At 34.9% G+C, this 8,132-nt stretch overlaps 1 pseudogene; it reads right to left on the minus strand.

The window, feature by feature from the left end:
* LOC107611693 overlaps positions 5,680 to 8,132 on the minus strand; it is a 3,771-nt pseudogene continuing 1,318 nt past the window's right edge.

Genomic DNA, 8,132 nt, shown 5'->3' on the forward strand with positions numbered 1-8,132 from the left:
GTAAACTTGGAAGAAGATGAAGAAGAGTAGTAGAGAGTGTGAGAATAGAAGTATATCTAAGTGGTATATATAGAGTAACAAAATATTAATTTATTAATAATAACGGTAACATAGTAACGGCTAGTTTCTAACGGCTAATTTTACAACGGCTAGTTTTGCAACGGCTAATTTAATATAATAATATAAATATAAATAATATTTAATATTAATTATGATATAAATAATTAATATAAATTATTAATTAAATAAAAATTTAATTATTTAATTTATTTAATTATTATAATTATTAATAAATTAATTATAATTTAATTACTTAATTAATTATTAGTTAATTAATTAATATAAATTATTAATTAAATAAAAATATCAATATTTAATATAATTAGTCATTATAATTATTATTAAATTAATTATTATTTAATTAATTAATATAATTATTTAATTAATTAATATTTTATATAATTATTTATTTTTTATTTTACTTGCCACTTGGCAATTATATATTGGTTAATGGGAGTCCCCATTCAGAGGGACTCCTCTTCTCTCTCTCTTCTTGAAAAAAGTGAAGGAACTCACTTCAGTTTTCTCCAACGGTCCAATTCCTTTTTTTTCTGACTAAATAGTAACTGGGCTTCTGATGCTCTTAGAGCACCTCCAATGGAGAGTCCCTCCCTCACTTTTTTCTGACACAATGGGACTCCAACCGTTGGAGAAAAGAATAAGGAAGTCCTCGCACAAGTCCCAAGGAAGAGGAGTTCCTCCTTAGACCATCTCCAGTAGGGAACTCATTCCAGTTCCTGTTTATGACCCACCTGTCATAAAAAGCAACTCCACATCAACTTTTGCGTCATAAATAGTAAATAGGAACTCAAAGTATCTCTCTTCTCTATTAGGAGGAACTAACTTTAGTCCCTATTGTGGTCCCACTTAATTAATTAATTAATTAAAATACTTGAAATAAATATAATTAATTTTTTTAATAATGTAATTTAAATATTTAAATTTAAAAATTTATTATTATTAAAAGATATTAATATTAAATAAATTTATATATAACAATAATACACAATATATAATTCAGGATTACACTAATTTGTAAAATTATTTAATACAAAAAAAAATATAATTAAATTCTATAGTTGACGACAAGCATTGTGAAATTGCTATATGTGTTCAATCAAGTCCTCTAATAGTAGCAGAACTTTAATTTCGTAAACTTGGAAGAAGATAAAGAAGAATAGTAGATAGTGTGAGAATAGAAGTGTATCTAAGTGGTATATATAGAGTAACAAAATATTAATTTATTAACAATAACGGTAACATAGTAACGGCCAATGAGTAATAGCTCAAATGGCATAGTCTCTCCATACTCAATTAAGAGGTTGCGGGTTAGAGTCTCCTATCTTTGATAAAAAAAAAAAAAAGTAACATAGTAACGGCTATTTTTACAACAGCTAGTTTTGCAACGGCTAAATTAATATAATAATATAAATATAAATAATATTTAATATTAATTATGATATAAATAATTAATATAAATTATTAATTAAATAAAAATTTAATTATTTAATTTATTTAATTATTATAATTATTAATAAATTAATTATAATTTAATTACTTAATTAATTATTAGTTAATTAATTAATATAAATTATTAATTAAATAAAAATATCAATATTTAATATAATTAGTCATTATAATTATTATTAAATTAATTATTATTTAATTATATACTATAATTATTTATTTTTTATTTTACTTGCTACTTGGCAATTATATATTGGTTAATGGGAGTTCTCTCGACTAAATCTCCAAAATGGTTCCTCGGATTGGGCCCCTGCACTAATTTCACCCCTGAGTTTTCAATTGCACCATTTTGGTCCTCGAGATTGAACTCCGGGCACCATAAAAGTTCCCAAGCCTATTTCCGGCCTGAGTCAGCAAATCGGAGTGCTGATCTGGCAAGTAGCTGCCACGGTGGATGTAGAAACGGCTATATGACGTGGACATTTGGTGAATTTGCTCCAATATAGTCTTTACTCCCATTTATAAACCCTAAACTCAATGTGAACCCTATTTTCTTCATCATCCTCTTCCACTTCTGTCTTCTTTCTTCTTCTTCTTCTTGTGACAAATGATGGGTGGTGCTAGTCATGCAGTAGGGAGTTCGAGTCGCTCCTCTTCAACCAGGAACTGGACAAGAACATCAAGTGCAGAGTCTTTTTCCCAAATCAACAACATGGTTTGTAGGATGACCATGCACTTCGAATTTCTCATAACCATTATCACCAGCCCAAATTGGATGTCAGTTTTTAGACTCCTTCCTAACCTTCTCAAGCCTACTTTTGATAACTGGTGGTAGTATTTCCACGTGATTTTTCAGCTTCACCTTATTCTTAGCCATTGTGCGCATTACAAAAATTCTGATTTTCTCGAGTAGTGTGATGATTGGCTTTCTTCGTGCTTCCTTTATCTTTGAGTTAAATACTTCACATGCGTTGTTGCAAATAGAGTCCAACTTTAGCTTGTGACTGAACTTTAACCTTGTCCATGAATCTCCTAGCTATTTTTCTAGATATGCCCAGGCATCCTCGTTAAGCCTCTTAATCTTATCCATTAACTCCTTGAACTCCTGGTATGTAGTGGCCCGTGCACAATCCCACAACAATCTCCTTAGCTCCAAGTCTTTCCATTGTTTGTTGAAATTACGCCACAAATGCCACACACAGAAACGGTGATGTAAATTAGACATCACCTCCCTCATGGCTAGAATTAGACCCTACAACAGAAATTGAGATAACATAGCCATGTTGAGTGAGAACACATAATGATTTACCATAACAGTCCCTAACTTTTACCCCGTGCACCATAATAGACCCTGACTTTTAAAAAATGCACCATAAAAGTCCCTAACTTTCACACTGATTCACCATAATAGACCTTAACATTTATATCGTGCAAACAACATGGTCCCATTCCAATTTTGCAGAATCAGTTCATATTCAACCCAAATAAAATTTACCAAACTTATTTCAAGAACAACTCATAAACGGTTGCTTATGCTATTATGCAGACTTCCTGATTTCAAGAATCAATAATCAATATATCATCATCATTAACCAATGTTAGTCACACACATACAAAATCAAATAAATAATCATTATTTCAATAATCATTAAGTTTTTTGGTGAACAAGCCACCAACATTCCTTCATCTTGTCATACCCAAGCTCTTTATGGTAATTCCTAATATAGAAAACATCTAATGTATCTTCATCAATATCAGCCAAACAACTTTTCTTATTAGGAGAATAAACCATCCTTCCTTCTTTATTTTTTTCAAAGCTACCCCATGATGGAACATAATGTTAATTAGATTTTTCATCTGCATCAGAAATAAAAATTGTACACATAACTCAATGACTATAGTCACAACTCAAAAATCAACAGATTGCATTTCATGGATGGTAAAAGAAAACTTTTCCCTGTTTCATTAGGTAAAAATAGAGCATGTTTAAAACTCATATCCTAACAGAACAATATATGAAACCCTAAACCTTTATCAATGATGAAAACACCCCACCACAAACAAACAGAAAGCCAACTAAACCCTTGAAAATCAAGCTATGATTGTCGGAAAAAAAAAATAAATAAGGGCACTGTGTACTCACCTCAATAACAACAACAATGGTGTTTCCTCAATATGTGAACTCCACGGTGACACTAGCAATCCTGCAAAACTGTTGAACTCACAAACCCTAAATCACCACACTAAGCCTTCACCATTGTCAGAGGAAGAGGGAGTCTAAGTGTTTCGGTGTTGGAGAAAGGAAGGAGAAGATTGTGAGTGATCAAAACCCATATGGCTCTAATGTTTTGTTTTCTTCATTCATGTAAAACGGTGACGTTTTACTCTCCTTAGGTGCCAAAACCCTAAACGACACCGTATGGAACATCCACCGTGGCAGTCACTTGCCAGATCAGCACTCCGATTTGCTGATTCAGGCCAGAAATAGGTTTCGGGACTTTTATGGTGCTCGGAGTTCAATCTCGAGGACCAAAATGGTGCAATTGGAAACTCAGGGGTGAAATTGGTGCAGGGGCCCAATCTGAGGGACAGTTTTGGGGATTTAGTCCTCTTCTCTCTCTCTTCTTGAAAAAAGTGAAGGAACTCACTTTAGTTCCCTCCAACGGTCCAATTCCTTTTTTCTCTGACTAAATAGTAACTGGGCTTCTCCATTGGAAATGCTCTAAGTGACTCATTTTAGCCCCTGAAATTAAATGTCGTGCACCAAATTAGTCCCTTCACCAGTTTTTTCTCATTTTTTTCTATAAATTCAAAATTCTTAATATTTTTGAATACATTAATTTCAATTCTATTTTTTCACATGTTCTTCAAATAAAAGTGTTTTTATAAAATATTTTTTCTCTTACGAATACCCTAACCGCCGACTTGGAGTTGACGTGAATGCTTTTCAAGCACCTTCACTACCATCTCTGACCTCTTTCAGTACTTTTTTAAAATATTTTTTTTCTTGCGGATACCCCTAATAACCGCCGTCTTGGAGTTGACGTGAAGGTATTTCAAGCTTTCCTCATTACCATCTCTGACCTCTTTCGTCTAGACTGCAGATGTCAAAGATGGTAGTGAGGGTACTTGAAGTGTCTTCAATCTAGCTCATTTACACATAACAAAAACGTATATTTCATAAGAAAAAAAATGTTAATTTTAATTATTAATTTCTTGTTAAAAACACATTTTTTTTATGAAAAAAATGTGTCTAATCAATCATATAATTATTTTTTTATAATAACATACTTATATATTACAAAATTATCAATGTTAAATTATTATAGAAAAATTATATAATTAAAACTAAAATCTTAAAAATTTATGTAAAAGCCTTTGTATTTAAACGATATGTGAAAAAAATAGGATTGAAATTAATCTTAAATCTTAAAAATTTTTATGAAAGCACTTGTATTTAAATGATATATGAAAAAATAGAATTGAAATTAGTGTATCCAAGATATTAAAATTTTAAATTTAAAAAAAATGAGAAAAAATTGGTGAAGGGACTAGTTTGGTGCACGACATTCAATTTCAGGGACTAAAATGAGTCACTTAATGCAAAGTAAGGGACTAATTTGGTGCATATAGAACGATGATATAATGGATGACACGTGGACGAATATGGTTGCGACACGTGGCACAAACGGACACGTGGCCAAATAACATTGTGACACGTGGCACAACCATCCACGTCAGCATGCCACGTGTCACTGGTCACCACATCATCATTCCATTACACGTGGCCAAATCATGAAGTGACACGTGTCACTTACAGTCCATGTCATTATGCCATGTCATCACGTTGTTAATGGAAAATAGGCCGGGGACTAATATGGTGCATTTTTTTCAATCTCAGGGACGTAATTAGTGCAATTGGAATCTCAGGGACGATTTTAGTGCATAACGTCAATCTCAGGGACCATTTTGAGGTTTAACTCGTTAATTTAGTTATAAAGTATTAAATATAACAATATTAATTAGAGTAAATAGCCGTTTCTAACAATGAAAGATTCGGATACCAACAAAACTGACCATGAAAAATTAAAATTAAAGTTATACCCATACAAAATAAATTTTGTTTGACAAAAATGACCAATAATTAATTTTTTATTGATAATTCCGTAAATACTCTCTTCTTTCCTCTTCTTTCCTCATCTTCCTTTTATCAATCAAACTCAACCTGAATTTCTTCACATCTTCCATAGCAGTGCTTCTAAACAACCCAATATCAACAACATCAAACACCATGTGGTATCCACATTATTTGAGAATTGAGATCCCCGGGCCTATCATGCATCATAGCAAACCCAGACAGATAAGTCTCCATGCCGAATCCACCACTACTGCGCCTTTTTAGAATCTTCGCCTCAGCTTCCCTCATCAACTGCCTCACGTTCCCATTTCCTGGGTCCTACAAGTACCCCATGCTCGCGCTCAGATCCAACAATCCCATTTGGATGCAATCAATGCCATCAACGGCTGAAATCTCACCAACGTTCTTCACTCCCTCAACGGACTCAACCTGGCAAATAATCACCATCTCTTCTTGGTAACTACCAAGGTAACCTTCATCTATGTCGTAACCGGAAACCCGGACAACGGAGTGAGCCGAGCCACGAATCCCAATGGGAGGGATCTAGTAGAACGACATGATGTCGATGGCAGATTCTGTGGAATCGATCACTAGAAACATGATCCCCTGTGGGCCTAAGTCAAGAAATTTCTTAGCCCAAGTGGCAGAGCTCTCAGAAACGCGGAGGATTGCGGCGGTGCCGGTGGCTGCGAAAGCGTAGAGACATGGGAGCATGTCGGAGATTCTGCCGTGGTCGTGCTCCATGTTGATGGCGACGAAGTCATAGCCTACAAGTCGGCGATTTCGGCGAGTGTTGGGGAGAAGGAGAAGAGGAAGAGGTCATAGAGTGTGTCGTCATTTTGGAGGCGTGACCTGAGATTTTTGGGAAGACAATGCGGCAGTTGTGTTCATAACAGAGAAAGCTGAGATGGCAGAGGAGACATCGCCGACATAGGATTTGTGGATGCACGGAGTGTCGGATCTGGTGGTGGTGGGGGGTTTTGAGGAGTTTGGGTTTGAATGCAGAATATGAAGGGATGAGGATTGAATAGAGCTTTGGGTTAGTTTGGGAGAAGAGAGAAAAGGAATGTGGTGGTTGTTGGCAAGATGCATATGTTTGGGAAAAGTGGGAATAGAGTAGATCTGGTAGAACAATGAATTTACAGTGGAGTTAATAATGATTATAGAAGGAAGATGAAGAAGGAAGAGGAAAGGAGGAGGGTATTTATAGAATTACCAACAAAAATTTAACTATTGGCTATTTTTGTCGTATAAAATTTATCTTGTATGGGTATAACTTTAGTTTCAATTTTTCATGGTCAGTTTTGTCAGCATATGAATCTTTTATAGTTAGAAATGACTATTTACTCATATTAATTATGTGTGACAAATTTGTACTAAAAAGGAAAAGGTTGTTATCGTAATTTTTTTATTTAGAATCATCCTTAACATTTTTTTTCGTATTAAAATCGTCATTTTTAATAAAAAAATATAAAAATTTTAAAAAAATAAAAGAAAAGAACGCGTTTTTGGAGGGGGGTGGAGGAAACGCGAAGAGGGGAGGGAAAAGGGAAAGGGGAAAGGAAGAAGGGGAAGGGGAAGGGGACGGCGCCGGCGAAGCTTGGAGCTGCCGTTGCCAACACCGAAAGAAAGAAGAAAGGGGAGAGGGGCTGCGACAGGGGAGAAGAGAAGAGGGAAAGGAGATGCGCCGGCGCTGCTAGGGCTCGCCGCCGCCGTCGCGTCGTCATCGGGAGACCACGCCGCTGAGTCGTCGCCGCCGATTCGCCCACGAGTTGCCGTCAGGGAAGCGCCGGTGGTTCTGCTTCGGCTTCTGCATCTGCTTTTTCTTCTGAATCTGTTTCTTCTTCTGCTTCGGCTTCTGCATCTGCTTCTTCTTCTGAATCTGCTTCTTCTTCGGCTTCTACATCTGCTTCTTCTTCGCTTTGGCCTCTGCTTTCTGCTTCTGTTCGAGCTTCTGCTTCTACTTGAGCTTCTGCTTCTGCTTCTATGACTGCCTCTGCTTCTGCTTCTGATTTTGATTTATTGTTTTCTGATTTTATTGTTGTTGTGTGTTGATTTGGTTGTTGAATTTGTTGAATTTGTGTTGATTTGTTGAATTTCTGATTCCTTGATTTGTTGAATTTGTGTTGATTTCATTGATGTTGTTTTTCTTGGTGGTGGAGGTAAAGGTGCTGGTGATGGTGGAAGTAAAGGTGCTGATGGTAGTGGAGGGCATTTTTGTCCAAAAAAATTAAAAGGACGATTTTAATACGAAACAAATATTTAGGATGATTCTAAATAAAAAATTACGTTGGAGACGATTTCGATTCTGACCCTCAACGTTAGGGACCAAAACAATACGTATCTCTTTTATTTAACATGTCAGTGTAGGATTGCGCCATATGTGGTCCAACCATAAGCATAATTAAAATATATTAAAATATTAGGAATAAAATTTAAAAAATAAATAAAATATAAATATTGAAGA

Source organism: Arachis ipaensis, chromosome B08 (assembly GCF_000816755.2).
Source record: "Arachis ipaensis cultivar K30076 chromosome B08, Araip1.1, whole genome shotgun sequence".
In the NCBI taxonomy this organism is placed as follows: domain Eukaryota; kingdom Viridiplantae; phylum Streptophyta; class Magnoliopsida; order Fabales; family Fabaceae; genus Arachis; species Arachis ipaensis.